The following is a 19,917-nucleotide window of genomic DNA, read 5'->3' as shown; positions in this document are numbered from 1 at the left end:
TTTCACTTTGGAGCGTCTGGAGTAAGGGGGGGGGGAGGAGGAGGACTGGTTAATTTATTAGTCGTCTTCCTCCTCGGTGGGTTCGGGAGCTCCGGGGAAAGCCGAGCGTACAACGCAGACGGAGAGTCAACACCGGGGAGAGTCCACATTCAAAAGACCATTTAACATCAATCAGGGTGACAAGTGTGTGCGTGGCACAATGCAGTTTCTTTTTACTGTAGCTGTGGTTGAAAAAGCTGAAAGGTGCACGTGTGCTAGAAGAAAGATACAAAAGAGAAATGACAAAATTGTTCTTTATGTGATTTGAAAATGAATCGTTTTATTTGGGTTAACAGGGCCTTACATTAAAATATTTTTATTTTTAATGCACAAATCTTATTTACTACTTTGTAACCGTAGTAACAGTGAGGTTTCTGCGGTGTGAATGTTTTGATCTCTAGGTTTATCCCTCTCCTTCCTGTTATGAAGTATAAAAAGTGAAGAGGCTATCTATGCTTCTGGGTCTGAATTGATTTTGACCAAACACGCTTACAAAAGAAGAAAAGAAAGACGGACATGGCAAAGAGAAGGGCAAAGCAGACGTGGAAAAAAAAAAGAAGAAGCCAAGGGATCCAAAAGAAGAAGAGAGGTAAAGAAGAAAAGAGAGTCGGGGGAGGTGGGTGGGAGGCGGAGGGTCGCTCTCCTCGTTCCTCTGAAGAAGAAGAGAAAAAAAAGGAGAAAGAGGAGGAGTGGAGGAGGACAGCGGGGCCTGAAAGCATCAGACTTCTGAGCGGATCGTGCCTCCCGTCACAGCATCGCCCTAGATGTCATGAATTCCCTCACACACACACACACACACACACACACACACACACAGCAGACAGCTCAGTGGGGCCTGTCTGAGGAAAACACGAGTGGATGGAGGAGAAAACACCAGGGTGAAGCGAGGCTGATGGACACACTGTAGTATACAAAACACAAACACTTTCACACACGAGGCTTGTTTGCCATTCAGACGGGAGCGTGAGGGGCCGTCATGGCGCCATCCTGTCTCTTCAAAACTCTCTACTTCTACTTCAGACTGCCTTTTCTTTCAGGCCTTAATTCTGCTCAGCCAAACTCGGTCAGGTAGGGTCTTGAAGAATGTCTCCTTTAATTTATAATACCTCTTCGTTTGGGTGCATAAGTGGGAAATGGGACTTAAGACTTTAGAATTTGAATCTAATTATTTTAGTTTGTCTTTACATTCACTCCTATATAACATTTATTATTACATTGCTGGTATTTCCCCACAGCGACGGCATGTAAATTGATTAAATTAAGTTTTTTTTTAATGATTTAAATGAATGATTTACATGAATAGATTACAAAAGTCTGCTGACGTCTCAGGGGGCCACAAAAAACAAATTAGATTTCACTTCTTCCACGACGTCTATAGATTGGAAAAGATGGCTGTGGGTGTGCACTAAATGATGTGGCAAAGGAGACTTTTTTACATGTATTCTCCTCAGATAAAAGAGCAGTGGACATGCATGATAGAAATCTCAGAAACAAAAAGGCACAATATAACTTTGCATTTAAATGTGATTTATCATGCTTTTCTTTATTTTCTGTCATATATAAAATATTGGATGTGTATATTCCTCTGTGGGACTGAACACCACAAACTAGGCATGTTTTTATTTTTTTATTTGTTTTGTTTCACATTCAGCAGTGGTGACTGACGAGTCGTACAAATACTTTCCTTCAAACCTCCTCAGTCAGTCTTTCTCCTGTGTGTTCCAACTCTATTGATCCAAAACAATCAATTTGAAAATTGTGAAGATGGAGAAGCAGTCAGAAAAACTGAAGTGGAAATGCGTTACTAGCAAGTGGATCAATCACAGCTCTTACAGTAACGTAACTCTTTGCTCTGTCATTACCTACTGTCATTTCAGTTCAGCATCAACGTTCTCTACCTAGACTTTATAGCGTCAATTTTGAATTTTTACCATTTTAAATAACAACTCTGATGACTGACATTAGTGTTTGCCAGATGTACACATAATGACTATCAGAGTCCCACGGCTTTGCATCTTTGTCCACCTATTTTATGGCCTGAAGCCACACATTTATTCAGTTTTTATCCTTCTCTATTGAGGGAAGCAGAAAAAACCTTCGGTTTTATCTTTCAAGTTGTTCGAAGAACGATACACAACGCAGTAAGGTCCCCTTTGTTTTCACTCATGAGGGGGCGTGGCCTTATCATCGGGACAGTGCAAATTAATGAACAGTGCATACATACATGATTTATTATAAATATGCCGGAGTTACCATTACATATACATATATATTAAACACACACACACACACACATATATATATAAAAAGCCAACAAGTTCAACATCTGTTGTTGTTAGTGACAAAGCTTGTTTCCAAAATTTTGCAAAATTTTAAAGGCAGATAAGCAAAGACAAACAACTACCCTCGTATATGTCAAAAACACAATCGTAACCGAGATAAGTCAATTTAAACACTTCCTGTGTCTTTACTGCATTAAAGAAAAATGTAACTAGGCTGGGAGCAGATGGGATTTTTTTTAGGTGAAAGGAAAGGCCGGGAAATGTAATACATTAATTTTAATTGATGACAACTGTATAGAAGGGGATAATCAATTACATTATCTGAACAAACATCCACTGAGCGCGGTAATCGAATTAAGGGAACAAACTATTTTCTGAGATGCATCAAACTGTTCTATATCACCGGCGACTGGAGCGCTCTTATACCCAAAGCGGGCCAAACCTCTCCAACACACCCCGCGCACGAAGAAAGAAGCCTCTTCATGCCGCTCCTCTGTATTCATTATCTTGTTCCGCGGTGCACTAGGTGTGTTGCGCTGTGATGTGTTGCTCTGTTGTGTCGCGCCGAGCCGCGCTGCTTGTGTACGCTTCCCTCCTCTCCGCCGCTCTCCCTATCACTAATGCAGCAGACATTAGCATAGTGTTTGATGTCGAGTTAGGAGACATTTAAACGCTCTCTGTTTAACAACTGTGTCAAGTGTTTGCAGCGTCTATTTACTTCTCGAACAACATCAAACAATGCGCGCACGGGGCCACAATGACGCCCTGGCTGTGGAGGATGATGAGAGGAGGAGGAGGAGGAGGAGGAGGGAGAAGATAAAGAGTGAGAGAGAAGGAAATGTAAAAGGAGCACTCCTTCTCCTGCATCCCTCCCAGCGCTGTGGAAAATGTGAGCGCTTGCGAATCAGCAGCTCTGTGAGGAGACTGTGGTGACCACTGCAGGTCTTCATTAGAGTCCAGCCTGGACAGGAAGAGCCCGCTCAGAACCAGCTGAGATAGTCAAAACATGTGTCTCTCTTTCTTTTTTTTTTTTTACAATCTGCACTCCTCTTTTCCCATGCGAGAGAACAAAACTGCGTGTAAATGCATCAAAATATAATCCGTCTCCATTTTGTGAGACAAGTGTGACAATAAATCAATATGTACAAGATTATAATGCGGATAAAAGAAGATAAATTGTAGATTCAAAGGGAGAAAGAGGAGATTTGCACAGAAGTTTTAAGGAAACCTTAATTAGCGGTGCTTTCAGTAAATGTCACATAGTGAGCTCAAGGACAAAGTTTTAGATGAGCAGAATTAACGGGCTGAGTGAGTGTGGATCAAGCTTGTGTGCTTGTTGCAAACATTTCACAAGAATCAGGTGTCAAGAACAATTTAAGCCTTTAATGTTCTGTTTGTTTCACCCTTCCATTCACTACAGTCAAATATTTCATTTTTACATATGATAAGATGTTAAGATGTTTTCCAGCTGTCCAGAAATGGACATGAAAACGCATCTGATATGTTATGTGTTTAAAATATAGCAGAGTGAAAGGAGATTTCTTTTTCTACATGTGTGTCTAAGAGAACATGTGTCTGTTTCCAGCTGTCTACACAACATGATGAGAAACATAATTTTATGAGACTATTATTTTCTGCAATATCATGCACATAACTGCCTGAACTCCCCCGATGCAGACCAAATGACAGCCAATATCACAAGGCTGAAATATGAAGCCAACATGGAAATGCCAAAAACTGCAGTTCAACAAATGGCCACTTGAGGCAAGCTTTAAAAGCAAGTCAGTGTCCACAGACGTTAAAATGTCCAACTTTACAACAGAGATAAACTTGTTTATAGTTAATTTCTATAGACATGACAATTGAACTGGCAGTACATTTTTATTTAAAGTGTTAAAATTTTATCAGTGCTTAAAGGTTTAGACAATTTAGGACATTGCCACTTTAAATAGCTTCAGGTTCCTGGCTGTATGGATTTGAGGGGGTTTATATTTACCATTGCGGCTACTATTGGCTCCCCTCATGCTCCGCTTCTTTGATTGTTTTTGAATTAGCCGGATGTTGGGAGGTAGAGTCAAACAGTTCCAAGACGGTGATAGTCAGAGCAAACTACTGAGCTACCAAACCTATGGGTGGCCTCATGGGACGTGTATTCAGGTGGAGGGCTGCAACTACTGCTAACATGCTGCTCACTGTGTCAGACACAGTGTAACTACAAGAGCACTCCAGCTGAATCTAGGTATTTTAGAGACCTACATAAAGTTTAATCATTACAGGTTTTGTCCTGATTTTATTGCTTATCCTCCTGAGGCCCAAGCTTTTGTTTAGTTTGCATTTTTAATTTCTCCAAGGTATTTTGGATCAGTAGGACCAAAGAAGTATAAAAACTAAGCATCATCTTTCAACAGGAAGTAGTATTTTTTGAGAAAAAAAACAACAACAAAACAATGTCTTCATATGTGGACACTGGGATTATTCATTATTTATATTATAATAAAGTCACCAATGTGTGACAGAATATAAAACTGTTTATTTTAATACACAGAACTGCAATCAATGAAGTCCCAACATCCGCAAACGAGTACGTGCTAATTAGCGAGGCTGTAGCTCGCTGCTATTGATAAAATTTGTTAAATTTGTGGGGGATATCATTCTAGAAACGTTAATAAGCATAAATAAATAAGTTTCAACTGTAGAATTTGATCAGGTTTTGTTCCTCGTCCACTTTTGTCCCGTGATCGTCTGTTGAATGAACCCAGTGAAATGCCCACTATCATGTTTTTACCGACTACTGCATTGACCCTTTGCTGCCACTAGATGGCAGACTAAAGTGTCCACTAACGAGAACAACAGGTTTAAATGAGACAGAATAAGCTGCCGTAAAAACCTAAAACTTAACGTCCCCATATGAGGACGCAGGGTCTCTGGAGGTTAAAGTGTGCATGAATGCATGCATGTGCTCGGGTGCATTTCCTTTTGTGAGTTTGCACGGTTCTTCTCTCCACCACGGAGGAGTCCAGGAGGTGAAGGAAGGGCAATAAAAAGGAGGAGGAGGAGAGAGAGAGAGAGAGAGAGAGAGATCGCAAAAGAGGAGAGAAAGCTGTGTGGGAGGAAGGAGATAAGAAGGGAAAAGGTGAACAGCAACACTTGTCACAGCTGATGTTGCTTCAGATTGGGACGGGAAGAATTTAATGGAATCAAGGCTCGAATGGGATGTGGTGAAGGCAAAGAGTCTATTGGGATCCTCGCTGGGATGCAGCACTGCGTTCAACCTGGCTGTAACCACAATTAAAAGAAAATGTGTTTTCGTAGATTATATTGCGTCACCTTTACAAAATCTTTCAAGTGTAACTGTGTTTCATGAACAAAAAATGTCTTCTATCAATCCATTCTCAAATCACAATGTTGGTACTTTTGATACTTGAGTCATTCAAGGTAATGTAGGGACACGGTGGAAAGTGAACTATTGACTTGTGACAACACAACAAACCTTGTGAAAGACCTCAGGTTAAACCACAACACAGAATACGATACATTTATGAGGAGGACAGAAGAGGAGAGAACAGTGTTAGAATTAAGATGTAAGATTTCATTTTATAGTAGGCCTTAATAGTTAAACAGTCATTTATTTTAATGGTCTCATTATTTTACTTATTCATTTTTAGTGTTTGAAACAGCATTTTCTCATATTTTGTTTGATTGTGTCCTCTGTTGGTTTTTTCTGTTGTATTAGCTCAGTTATAATGAATAAATAAATAAATTACTCTGATGTCATGTATTCTTTATGAAGCTATAATTTGAACTACTCCTTCTTTTAGAATTACCAGACACATTAGTGTGATATTACACAAAGTATCGGATCGGTATCGCTGACACCAGTCTGAATTTTACTCAGTACTGGATCGGAAAGGAAATAGGACTTCGCTGTCGTTAATTCTGAGCACAGATGAGTGTAAAGAGCCGCTCTAGTCGTCTGGAGCCACGTTGGCGGCCCTTCCATGCGTTTGTGCACACGTCAGCATTACGCGCGTCTGCATTCGAGCCCCGAAATCAATACTCGTCTGCCGCCTTGACACGACTCACGCCGACGCGCCTCCATTGTGTGGCTGTGGCCAGTTGTGGCAGGTGTTTTCTCTGTTTGGGTTGTCAAGGACAAACGGTTGAGGTGCGTTAAGTAACAAGTCCCTGCTCCCTTCGCTTCCACCGGCCACGGGGGCTAAACGAGACTGCGGCAACTCTAACCCACCGTCCGAGCGTAGGCGTCTCATAAAATGTGCTCTCATGCATTCGGTTTGTGCTCGCACATACAGAATAGGAGGTGTGTGATAATAGTGTATGGAGCGTTGCCCTATGCATCTCTGCTTCCTGTATGACAATCCAGCAAAGGTGTGCAGCAGCCAAAGGCCTCTTTTCTTTGATATGAAGAGCAGGCAAAAGGTCTTTGGCTGGAGGCTGATATATGTCAATCAGTTTTTTTTTTTTTCTTCTCAACCCTCACAGCAGCAGCAGCAGCAGCAGCAGCAAGAGCAACAGCAGCGTCTGCAGCCCTGTCCGTCTCTCTCACCTACAGCGAATCCCTCCCCAGCACTGATAACACTCCAAATAACAGGTGAGCGACTGCTGGCAGAAAGGAGATTGCCTGACCTTATTGTTTGCCTTCGCCTTCTCTTTGTTCTTCACAAATAAAGGGTTTTTTAATAAACTGAAAGGTCCTCCGCCGTGGCCCATAGAGAAAATGAAAGGGGGCAGTGAGGTATGGTACAATGTGGCGGGAAAAAAAAAAGAGCAGCTCATCAGAAAATAACAAAGGTGCAAGTTAAAGATAAGGCGCCTGTCAGAGATTAATCCAGGCCCGCTTGATTGTTTTCTTTAATACCAGACCTGCTACAGCAAGCGATAAGTTTGCTGAGTAATTTGGTTTTCTAGGGGACGGGCAGCGCGTGGGTGGCTGGGTGCTCGAAATAATATTCAGGTGTGCTCCATAATTGATTTCTTTTTTTTTTTCAACCCTCAGTTCTCAAAAGAAAAATGAGATGAAACTCAAAACTGCTTTGACTTGCCTTTCTCTTCTCTCTCTTCTTTTCTCCCCCCACTTTTTTTTTTTTTTTTTTTGCTCTCTTCTCTTTTCTCGTCCCCCTTTGGATTAATAAACTGGCTTTGTTGAAGACAATAAAGGGAGGCAGAGAGTGTGCTTGAGGAAGCAGTTTTCTCTTCTTGCTAGCAGCTCCATTGTGATGGTTTCTGAAATAGGCAGAGAAGAGAGAAGGACGGGTAACATAAGCTGCAGACTGACAATGCTGTGTGCGTGTGTGTGTGTGTCACGTTCTGACGAGTCTGAGGAAAATGAATGCAAAGAACAATAGATTAAAATCTATTAGTTTGGTAATGAAAAGAGCTAGTACAGTCACCCAATGTTAATTTGACTGCAGAAAGGAAATATGTAAATGCGATATGGGAGGGAAAACAAGTCGAAATAATAATACTGCCCAACTTATCTGAAAGCACTTTTTAATTTTCTGCAGCAATTACCATCCTCTCCCCATTTCCGTCTCATCCCTTAGAGATCGCCCTAGTTAAGTTTCACATGCTGTATAGAAAACACTTTGGCAGCCATACTTTAAATTAGATTTATTCCAAGGATTTATTCAGAAAAGGTAGCAGAATAATAGGCTGCGCGCGGGCAAAAAATGTTCAGGTTGCGTCAGATTTTTACATCTCAAATGTGACTAATGGGCTTTTTGCATTTTTTTTCTGGAAAGTGGCGCACCGCAAAAGCCAAATCTCAGTAAATTATTTATTAAATTAATCACCGACCGTCATCTTTGTGCTGGTTGACCTCAGCAAATGTGAATAAACAGTTTGTTTGTTTTTTTTTTTATTCGGAAAGAGACGGACACAGAGGAAAGAAGAAGCTTGCTGTATTTTACATTATTTTTTGCAATTTTGATGCCAGAATTGATCTTCCTCACAAATCCCCCGTCTCTCTCTCTCTCTCTCCCCCCATCCGCGCTCTCTTTTTCTCCTCCATCTCAGCCACTCCTGCAGAAGATAGCCTGTACTCCAGAGCTGTTTTCCAATTATGGCTCAACCTTTTCAGAGAAGGTCATTATAATTAGAGATCCATTTAGCTTTTCTGTGAAAAGCACAAAATAATTTTTGTGATTGTGGTCCCTGGAAGAAGGAGGAGGGAAAAAAATGCTGCTGTAGTGCTGATCTCAAGTGGCTCTATTATTATGGTTGGGTGGACAGGTTGCATGCATTAATGGCTTCACTTGGGGGTGAGGCTGGCCTTTTCTACATTACTGGCGCATGAATGGAAAAAGACATCTTGGAAATAGCTCTCCAAATCAATACTGCGCTCGCACATGTCTGTGTGTTCACCTCGGCAAAGAGAGGATAATGAGCAAAGCATGACTTCATTGGGAGTTGGAGTTGCTGCAGACTATAACCTGTCGGATAAATGATTTTTTCATATGTAATCTGGGGGGAAATGATTATGGAGCTGCTGAATTCTGTTGGAACAAGTTCTGCTGCGACTGGATTTATTATAAGAAACGGCAGCAACACGACTGATCTTAGGGAGCATCAAAAAAAAAAACTGTAGCTTTAAGGAGCAGGTATAGGTAGTTTGCCCCAACCCAAGTTTTGTTAACACATCCATCCACCCCGACCTCCTCCCTAAGAACATGGGGCACTGTGACCATGTGATCTGATGTCCTCTTTGGCTCTGGAGGGGACCATCACTTAAACATTGACTTATGTTGCTCTCAGGCATTTGCTCACAGGATTAATGTTGTCTTGCACAACACTGGAGGCTGTTTAGTAGTAACACATAGCTACAGGTCATGATACGCTACAACCACACAATCAATGTGTTTGTTTATTGTATGCAGGCAGGCTCAGCTAAAGTTATCTAAATGGGTCACAACCACAATATATATTCCGAGGGGCCATTCTGTCTAAGTAAAGACTATTTCTTTTAAAATTCTTTCCCTTACAACTGAATACTAAATAACAATAACAAGCTTTAGAATTAGAATTACAAAACCTTTAGTTGATCCACAATGGAGAAACTGCAATTTGCAATAGCATGCATAGGGGCAGAAAAAAATAACAAGAATAAAGAGTGGACTGTGTAAAAGATAAATAATAAGATAGAAATAATAGGATAGAATAAACAATATGCAAGTATTGACATATACACAAAAAGGATTGAATTGCAGTCCTGCTAACAATATACAGACTAGCTAGTACATAATGGTTTTATTTCCCTCGTGTTACCTGGTGAAGAAGCAAGGTACTAGTTTAAAAGTGTCTGGTAGAGATATTAAAAATAAGCCGGAGGCAATATTTTTATCCACTCCACAGTGCTTAATTAAGTAGCGTATTTCTATTGTAAAAAAAAAAGGGAATTTAGCCCAACTCACACTTGTACTGTTGAAACTTTATCCAGTCTATACGTTGAATGTAATGAGCCGATTCATCAGCAGCGTAGTTTCTGTGCTCCGAGGTCCCTGCCTTTCATAAAATACACGTGACTGTGTTTATGGACAAAGCAGCCATGCACGGATTGGAAATGAATATGTGTAGCATACAGTCTATACGTCAGTATGTTTTCTCCTCTCCGCATTATAGAAGCAGATGGCTGGGGACCAACACTCCAAAGTGGTGGAAACCAACTAATTGGTTTGAGGGAAATCGATATAGTGCTGGCAGCAAACCCCTCCTCTCCTGCTGCAGTCCATCAGTCTCGCTCTACAATTACCCCATTGATTGGCCAGGGCTAATTGCAGGTCTCATTATTGTAGGTTTCAGCCAGTCACTATTGCAGCAGCTGAAATCCAGAGGTAAACACGGAGGAGTACCTTATTGGAACATATACAGCCCACAATGAATGAAAGCGCCTCCGGGCGCCGTGGAGACCAGAGGGCTGAAGTCTGTGTCAGTGTATCTGACCCAGAACATGCCAGTGAGATGATTCTGTAAAGCTCTACAGCAGAGGGAGGTCAGAGGTCAGGACAGCTTTACAACAACACCTTTCCATCTGGTTTGGTTGTACTGAGGAACTGTTTCTTCATACTGCCGTACTGCACTCGCAGTACAAACGAAATATTTGGGTCATGGCCTATCCATTCGGTTTCAGATGATAATACTCAGCCATAATTACTGCAGCATTACGATGTTACTCATAGTGAAGAGGAAGCAAACTGGGAAAGGGAAGATGTGCAAAACGGTGGACTAAACAATGGGCAAGCATGTATGGAGAATAAATATGTGGCAGACGCAGCCGTACAGCAGGCACTTTACAACTGATTTACAAAAAAACAAAAACAATAAGTCTTATATCACAGCGCAGTTCAAGGATTCAAGGATTCAAGAATTTTTATTTGTCATTCGCAACCATACAGAAGCATTAGATGGAACGAGATTATGCACCAGATTGTTACCCATAGTAACTATGATATACAGATAATAAGTATGATATAGAGTTAAATGGGGATGTAGAAGGATATGTCCTTGTTTATTACTTTCGTTTAATTGTCACACACATGCTACAGTTAGTTAGGTAAAAGGATTGTCCAATTTCCAAAAAGGAGAGTAAGAACCAACCAAATGTCTGTGAAGGTTCTCAGTCATCCAGGTCATGGTAATCCAAAAAAGCGTTGAATAAGGTCAGCTGGACTTGTAGAATTTAAATTCTACAAGTCCAGCTGACCTTATTCAACGCTTTTTTGGATAACCAACCAAATGCTGTTCTGGATAATGCAGATGTTTCAGAATCAGAATGACTTTATTAATCCTAAGGGGAAATTACTTTTCTTTTACAGCAGCTCATACTCAAAGTGTACCAATGTTCAGAACAAAGCAATTTAGGCAATAAGAAAATAAGAATACATTTATCAATGTAAAAAAAATGTATGTACAAGTATAGGTGAACATGTGTTCTGAGTTGTTGCTCTATAATATAATATAATTGAATATGGGGTAAATAATTGCACACGGTGAATTTAGAGTCCAATAAATATATAAAGAAATATGTGCAACTGTATGAAACGAAAGTGAACGTGAGTTTTTGCACAAATGAGTTTAAAAGAGACTTACAGAACAGGAGGAATTAATTAATAAGAGATTTTATTAGAAGATTACATTTTTAAAAAAAAGTAGTACATGTAGAGAAAATATAAAAATCTAAATCCTGGCAGGAAGAAGATTGCCATGGGAAGAGGGGAATAAGATGCTCCTAATGTGATGGAAAACTTCCCCCGAGAGCCTAGATACCGGAGGTTTGGGGTTTTTGATTTAAAGAGTGCTGCGTGTCCAGAGTTTAGGTGACGACTGGGTGGAGTAGGGTCACAAAAACTCTGAACGACAGAAGAGAATGAGAGACCTCGCAGCTTTCAAACGCTACGTTAAAGGTTTAGAGAAATTAGCCTGTAAGGACATAGTCCTCCTGACTGAATTAGTCTGTTTCAAGGACGATATTTTGACTTGTCACAGCAGAGAAATCGCAGGTGTGTTGATGATGGCTCAGATCCATTAACCGTTCCATGAAGCCTCGACCATGAAGCACGACATCTGTGAAAAGTCAGATTTTAGGCTTCATTTTATAAAACAAAAGTGATTAAATACGAAAAAAATAAAAAAAAAATAAACCCAAAGGTCAAACGACGTAGAGCAAAATTATTAATCTGATCATCATGTTCATTGTGTTCCTTTCAACGGTTGTGAACTAAAGGACGTGAAATTGAGCGTATCACAATGCACGTGCAGTGCAATTCATCCATTCACAAACTAAATCACGTTAGTGTAGTATGCATACACACACACACACAGGTAAACGCTCGCACACACACACAACCTCGCTCGTCCTGTTCTCTCCCATGGGTCTCTGTTAAAATTGACCTTCTCTGCCTTTCATCACAGGAAAATATCACCCTCAAAGAATAATAAGGCCGCCAGACACATTAATTAGAGAGCATCTATTTAGATAAACGTCTGAGAGAGCGAGGTGGTGGGGGGGAAGGGAAGTTATTAATATGCAATATGAAAATAATTACATACTATTTTTCTTAATATGTGGAAATGGCACCTTTTGCGTTTAGTAAATGTGTTTTCCTGTTTGCGATCTCGGACATTTTGTTCTTATTTGTTTCGTGGAACAAATGTTTTTGTGAGGTTCCATGCAGTGTATTTTTTTTTGTTTCCTATGAGCCTGCCACTTAAATAGTGTGAATTGTAGGTATGATTTCACTGAAGCCTACACGTTAGCATTAGCATTTGTGCAGCAGACACAGAGGCAGCTCCTACCAAATCCGTCAAGGAGTGTGATGCAGGACAATGTTGCAATGATGACCAATATTAGTGGATTCAGTGAATAGGTTAAATTATTATTATAGATTATAAATTATTATAACTTAACTTTAGGAATACAGCAACACAACATGCCTTTCTACTTCCTGTCCTCCTTACAAATAAAGATGTCTTAACCTTTCCTCTCTGTTTAGATTCCTCCACCCCCACCCTCCTAATCCGTCCTTTTTCTTTACTTCCTCTTCCATCTTTCACGACAGGAATCAGCTGAGGATGTGCCCCCTGTGTCTTCCTCCCTGGTTCCTCTGCATGAAAAAAATATTCATGAAAAATATCCATCTACGCATTGCTCCCCTCTCACCCCTTGACTAGACATAGCTGCATTGTGCTGAACAGTTTTTGGTGTTTAAGGGAGCAGGGAGCAATACCACCAGCAACCACTAGGTGGCTACCAGTGTGGCCAACTAGGGAATGAACCGCCTGGTGTTTCATGGGCGGCATGTTATCTGTATCTAACCGATATTCATCCACAGAAAAGTGGCAATAACGTAGAATAAAATTGGATTCAAAAATATGCCACAGTACTCAGCCTACGGCTCCAGCAGAGGATAGGAAAAACTAAAAACAGAGAAAGTTATGGGAGCAGAAGGTTAAAAGGAAGAACTTGGATGTCAACTGGTTTCTCCCCATTAAGTGAGGTAAATGTCAATGTCTCTCTTTGACATTTGTATTACTTTTTATTGGAAAAATAAAGTCATAGCATCATCAGTGTGAACCTTGATCTCAAAAATGCCCAACACCGTTTTACAAATAAATTAAGTTTGAAGTTAAGCTAGCCTCATGCTAGCCTTATGCTAGCTAGTTATCTTAGACTTAGAAAAATAGGAGGCATCGTCATATATACTGTGAAACCCATTTGTAGATAGAAAGATTTAACTGGCACGTAAGTTAGTATGGCCAGCGTGCTAATGATAATACTAATAACAGTAGGACTAGTTTAATTTTCACTATTTCTGAGTAATTTCAACCTTTTAACGGTGATGGATGAACACGGAGACTGAGGAGAAGGTAAACACAGCTCCGTGACTGATGATGTGACTGGGCTACAAAACATTTTACAGGCTCATTTAAGATATTTAAAGTAAGTATTGACAGACATTGGCAATAACATTTACAGGCCCGTTAACGGTGAAATTAAGGGATTTATTTCCACATAGCACATCCCTCCCGTAGGGTTACACTGTAGAATCTTCCCTCTGATCTACCCAACATGGCGCCCATGAGTTGAGTTGGCCAGACTCTCTCTAATATATGGCTCTGAGTTTGGCACATGAAATCAAGTCATGTTCGTGGTTAGTTGCCTCTTCATGGAAAGCACGAGCAGCGCATTCAGATGCTGCAGGAATATCTTGACAGCCCCAGTTACTTTAAAAAAAATATGGAGCTGCTGGATTGCATTGCAGCATCTGCAGTTCGCATTTTGCAATTTGGGTGATTTGCAGACGTATGGAAATCGCCCGCAGTGTTGAGCCGGCAGTGCTCCGTGGAACACCGCTTGATGCTGATTGGAATATATAAAGAGGCACACAGAGAGTCTGCAACAGTGGCAGACACTGACAGCAAGACAAACATTGTGGTTGAATGTGGTAGAAAAAAAAATAAAAAATCCCATTCTTTTCCCACCTTTGCTGGGCATCACCCTGTCACCCTCACGGAGAAACCATCCATCCACAGACTGTTAATTAAGCAAGTGACCATCCAGGAGAGGAGCTCACGTGACACTCATCACGCTTCTTTTCCTGTTTTACGCGTCATATGCATTCACATCTGTATAAATATTCTGTCGGCCTATAATCGTCAGCAGCCTGTGTGTGTTAGCGTGTCATTTGATCTCTGTGCACCTATAGCTTGTGTCTGAGACGGAGCGGGAGAGAGTCTCTGTAAATAGGCCTCCGTGCTCCATCTGGTCCCAGTCACAACAGTTTGTGGCAGCGTCTCAATCAGAGCTGCTGATTGGTGTTGCTCTCATATCGGTGCTGCAGCTGCCCATCCCTCGGCCCGAACATACGGGCGGGCTGGCTGGCCGGCTGGCTGGTTGGTTGGCTGGGATCGGCTGCGCTCGCACCAGTCAGTCAAAAAAAAAAACACTTGGTGCGCGCAGTGGTTTTTGAACTAGCTCTGCAGCAGGCGTTGAGCTGGGTCCTGTAGGAGGCATCAAATGACACAAAAGCACTGTTTTACAATTATACTTCTGTCTCTGTGATTGAAGCGTCTGTTCGCTCTATTTCCCCTGGTCTTGGTGAATCTGTTTGCTGCAATCGACTCCTCTCAGAACGGCACATTTTCATTTATTTTAACATCCCTCCCAGCCTATTTTTTTTAAATTTATTTATTTATTTTTGCATGTTTATATTTTAAGAGCCCTTTTTATGTGGAAAAAAATGGTCACAATGGTGCATGATTTTGATCATACAAGGAGGCAACACGTGTGTGATTTCATACTCAAAGTTTACTGTTGTAGCTTTATCGCAAATTTTGAAACCCCTCAGTCAGTTTCAGAGCAGCCATCAGTATCAGCATGTGTGTGTGTGTGTGTGTGTGTGTGTGTGTGTGTGCCAGGCAGGGGGTAGCATGGTGGTTACCAAGGCGACAGAAAGATCTTTTTCCTGTGCTTTTACAGCAGGAAACAGGAAGACTTCATCAACCCTGGATGCCCCCCCACCCCCCACACACACACACACACACACAAACACAGGTGCAACATCATCCCCCGTCTGCCTCCTTTTCTTTTTCAAAAGCGTACACCAGACCCACACTCCGACTGCAATTGACAGACAGATTAATTGGTAAGTGCTTCGATTGTCTCAGCTGTGAGGGTGTGTCTTTGTCTCGTTGCACATCGCGCTTTAAGTGAAGGTCTGTGGCTTTTGGACCGGTGGACGGACAAGGCACAAAAAGTTTGACGTCATCTGGGAGTTTGGGAGGTGGTGATGTATGTTTTTCTTGTGGGAGTCGAGTATGCAAGCGTGCAGCGCCCACAAAGGGAGCAGTTTTATAAATATAAATTGTAAAACTTTGAATCAGAGGTCTTCAACCTGTTACTCTTCTGCTAATGTTGCAGCGCGCTTCTGGATTTCACCTGAGGACTGAATAGGATCTCGGCCAATTGAGAGGAACCTGACAGAGTCAGCGTGTAATATGCGGCCTTGTGATTGGCTCAGCAGCGATAGGGGCGGGGCCTACTGTGTACAGGAGGCTTAGATTGACAGGTCTAGTGTGGTGCTCTGTGTGAAATCTACAAATTTAAACTTGTGGGGGACAATTAACACACACAGAAACCCTTTTTTTGTGTGTTATTTCTACTGTCTGTACTAAAATCCTTAAGATTCCCAGTTTTAGTTAAGTTAGTAGGCCTCTCTCTGCAAAACCATGGCTGTAAGCACCTCGATGCTGAAATTATACAAGGTCACACTCTGCCCACTGATCTCAAACCAATCAGTCAAGTCTCAGAGTAAATAAGAGACACGCTGAAAGCCGGCACTTAGTGGTTTTCTTTCTTTCTTTCTTTCTTTCCTTCCTGCACGCAGGACAATGTCATCAGGTTTTTTTTTTTTTTTTTTTCCAAAGTCCAAAGCACACATTCGGGTTTGAGAGAGCTGCACGCACTTAGCGCTCCGAAACGAAAAGCACCTTTAATGTAGATTTTCACCTCGCTTCGCCCTTCACATCTACACCAAATTGAAACGGCCATAAAATGTGTAACATTTAACTTGATTAAAAACGGGTTTGGTTGGATCAATTAGGGCCCACAAATAATGTGACGCCCGCTCCGTCGGCTACAAATTTGAAAATCAAATCATTGTCATGCATTATTATTTACCGTGGCCCTCATTCATCAGACAGTGCCATTAGTTTAGAAGCGTTCAGCTTCCGAAGGGTCCGACCCTGGTGTCCTCTGACGTCATATGAGGAACACAAAATACGCATGCGACCAGTACATGCTTTGTGGTTTAGGACCGCACGCTGCTGAGTTGTGTGTTCATGCCACAAAATGGCCCTTTAGGAGCTTAAAATGTGTAGCAAGACAAGCAAAATGTCACATTTAATAAAAAAGGCAAATCCAAACGAGCTTGTTCAGATTCAGAAAAAAAACTATCCGCTGGGATGCGTGTTTTTCTCCTTTATTTACTTAGTGATGCCTAGTTGTATGGCCGAATGCCTGGTAGCAGATCTCCAAAATAAACAGGAGTGTTTGCCATCCTGCTTCACGTATTTTTAGACAGAACTAGCTGTCTATGCCAAAAAAAGGTGCTCTCACATATCAAACACGCTGGACTTTGGGCTCACTCGTACTCACATGACTCGTGCCGAGTGTGGTAGTTTCCACACCTGTGAGAAAAGGCTAGTTAGCTTTTGGTCCAAAGTCATGTGTGGTCTAAGGAAATAAAGAGGAACTGTGGCGGCACTGCAGTTGGTGGTTGATAGTTGTGATTGCATGCAGAAAAGTCTTTTATTTTATTAGGTTTTGACTTTTTATTCCTCTTTTTAAAATAGATTTGAAAGATTCTGGTCTTGTTTCTGTTGATGTCATATATATAAGTAGCATGTGATGGCTTTTATACAGTATATGGCTGCTCATACGGTTTTTCTGCACTGACTATATACGGCATTTTTCTTTTTTTTTTTGTAATGGGACTGAGAAAGAAAAGAAATGCATTTATCCGTGGGGGGTGTAAGTGCTCTGACCTCAGCTCAGAACATAATGCCCTTCTACAATATACTATACCTTGCTTTGACATTTTCACTAATCAGAAACAAAAGGACATCAATTCCTCGGGCTGGGAGATCCGCGTGTGTCACTCACTCTCCCGATTAAATTCACCTGATGGAATTATCATATTTACCGTGAGACCTTTCCGTCGTAACGCTCGGCTTTTGTGCGACACACAACACGGGCGAGATGCAGCCGGTAAATGTCAGACCAAATTTGACAGACGAGTGGAAGGGGGGGGACGAACGAAAAAGCTGAGATAGATGCCTGACAAATATAAGAAAAACGAAATGAAAAGACGCGTTGATTGTGATCTGACGTTCCTGTTTTGTATGCATATTCAAACACTATCAGATCAGATGAGTACATTTTATTTTATTTATTTTTTTGGAGGTTTACACCAGTTCAGCGTCTCTATATTTCATTAGATCCAGAGAACTAATTACACATGTTAATGGCTTGATGTGTGGTCAAAAGGAAATGAAAGGTTAAAGTGTAATTCAGCGTGCCCGTGGTTATCTCTTAACCAGGAAGACTCTGGGAATGTTTAACATGCAGCACTCTGGTTTGGACCTTTTCTTGGCTCCGTGCCTCATGAGTGTAATTTGGATGAGTGCAGCTCGCTTGCCTTTGGGCTCATTAACAACAATATAAACAGTAATTACTGTGATCGCCTAATTAATTCATTTAAAAATGCTGCATGGCGTAAAAAGGCATGAGCAAATCTTTTCTGGAGATAACAATTTTGGGGGAATCGTTATTGACGCAATTAGCGATTTCATGTTCGGAAAAATAATTAAAAACTTTATTTTTTTTTTGTCTTATTTTACACATTCACTCGTTCATTATTCAGATTGCCCCCCTCCCCTTTCAATAAGCCTGGTTTCTGTGAGTTATCCTCCTCTGATCCGGCCTCTGTCTGGTCTGTGGAAGCTCTGCCGTCCTGATAAATGTAATCCTCTCCTCTGGACACGTTCTTTTGTTTTTTTTTTGTTTTTTTGTTGTGTTTTTTTGGGCCATTTCTACTCTCCTCCTCTGATCACAAAGCTTTCCTTATTACGGACTTCTCTGCCTTCATTCTGTGGGTTTTGTTGGGCTAAAGAATCGTAATTTTTTCCCTTCAATTGTCCAATAATTCCATCTACTTTATTGGCCTGGTTAATTGCGATTAACAGTAATTAAGATTCTGCGGAACAAAAAGTGGATTTGTTGTGGCTCTGGACAATAGACGTGATGAAATCTTTACTTTTTCTCCTCCTCGCCACGCCCACAGCCCACAGAGAGGCTCCCAAAACACCATTTCAATTAAGTCCAACAATGAGCAGCAGATATGTTCGGTGATAACTGGCTGTTATGGTTTCCATATGACAGATAACATCAGCTCATGTGGGAAATTCAAAAATTATGTGGAGCATCCACTGCAGCGCATAGGAGGAGGACCAAAATATAAGAAGCATGTGACAGGGTGCTTTATGTTAGAGGCCCAGTCCTATGACCCTTCAAAACCCCAATTAGTATTCCTGCAGAATTTATTACGGCGGCTGGCATCACTTCTTGTTGATTACCTCTCTGCTCATTAAAGCGAGAGTGGATTTATGGACGGAAACTGACTGATGCATGTGTGAAAGGGGGGAAAAGAAATACGACGTCACGGCCGTGATAAATCTGTTTGGGATCCAGTGGAGTTCAGTGGATGTTTAAAAAAGTGTCAAAGATTAATGATATTCTGATCTCAGCAGAAGCTAAAAGGAGACTGGCGACACTTTGACAATTAGTGAAAGTACGCGCACACAAATGCATAAACTTACAAACTCTTTTCTTGTTTTGACGTTGGGCGCAAATTACCAGTGTGTGTATGCTGTGACATTCTGGGATTATTTTAAATCATGGGTCTTCAACAGGGGGTCTGCGACCCCTAGGGTGTCCGCGAAGGTACTACAGGAGGGGCGCAAAATCTTGATAAGACATTTTTTTTTTAAATAAAATTTAACAAATTTTTAAATATACATTAACATGAATCCAACATATTTTAGTAAAGGGATGAATGGAGGAAGAAAACACAGTAGGCCCCGCCCCCTATCTCTGTTGAGCCAATCACGAGGCCGCATATTACACTCTGACTCTGTCAGGTTCCACGCAATTGGCCGAGAGCCTATTCAGTCCCCAGGTGAAATCTCAGACACACGCTGCTATGTTTATGGCAGGTATGTTTAGATTTACTGTTGCACATGTTTGAAAAAAATAAATATTAACGTAATAGCTCAACATTGAATGCAAAATGATAATAATAATGTGTATTTATAACTAGCTCTAGGCTAAGTTTAATATAGAACACATATAGTAGGTAGGGGGTCCCTACTTGATCTCTCATCAGTTTGGAGATCCTTGGCCTGAAAAATGTCGAAGACCCCCGGTTATAAATGTTAAATATTCTGCAGAGTTTTATCTCATTCGTATTTTTGTCCACAAATAGACACAATGCCACAGATTTACAGTAGCTAACATCTTCAAATA

Source organism: Mugil cephalus, chromosome 11 (genome assembly GCF_022458985.1).
Source record: "Mugil cephalus isolate CIBA_MC_2020 chromosome 11, CIBA_Mcephalus_1.1, whole genome shotgun sequence".
Classification (NCBI taxonomy): domain Eukaryota; kingdom Metazoa; phylum Chordata; class Actinopteri; order Mugiliformes; family Mugilidae; genus Mugil; species Mugil cephalus.
Note: the sequence above shows the minus strand (reverse complement) of the source record.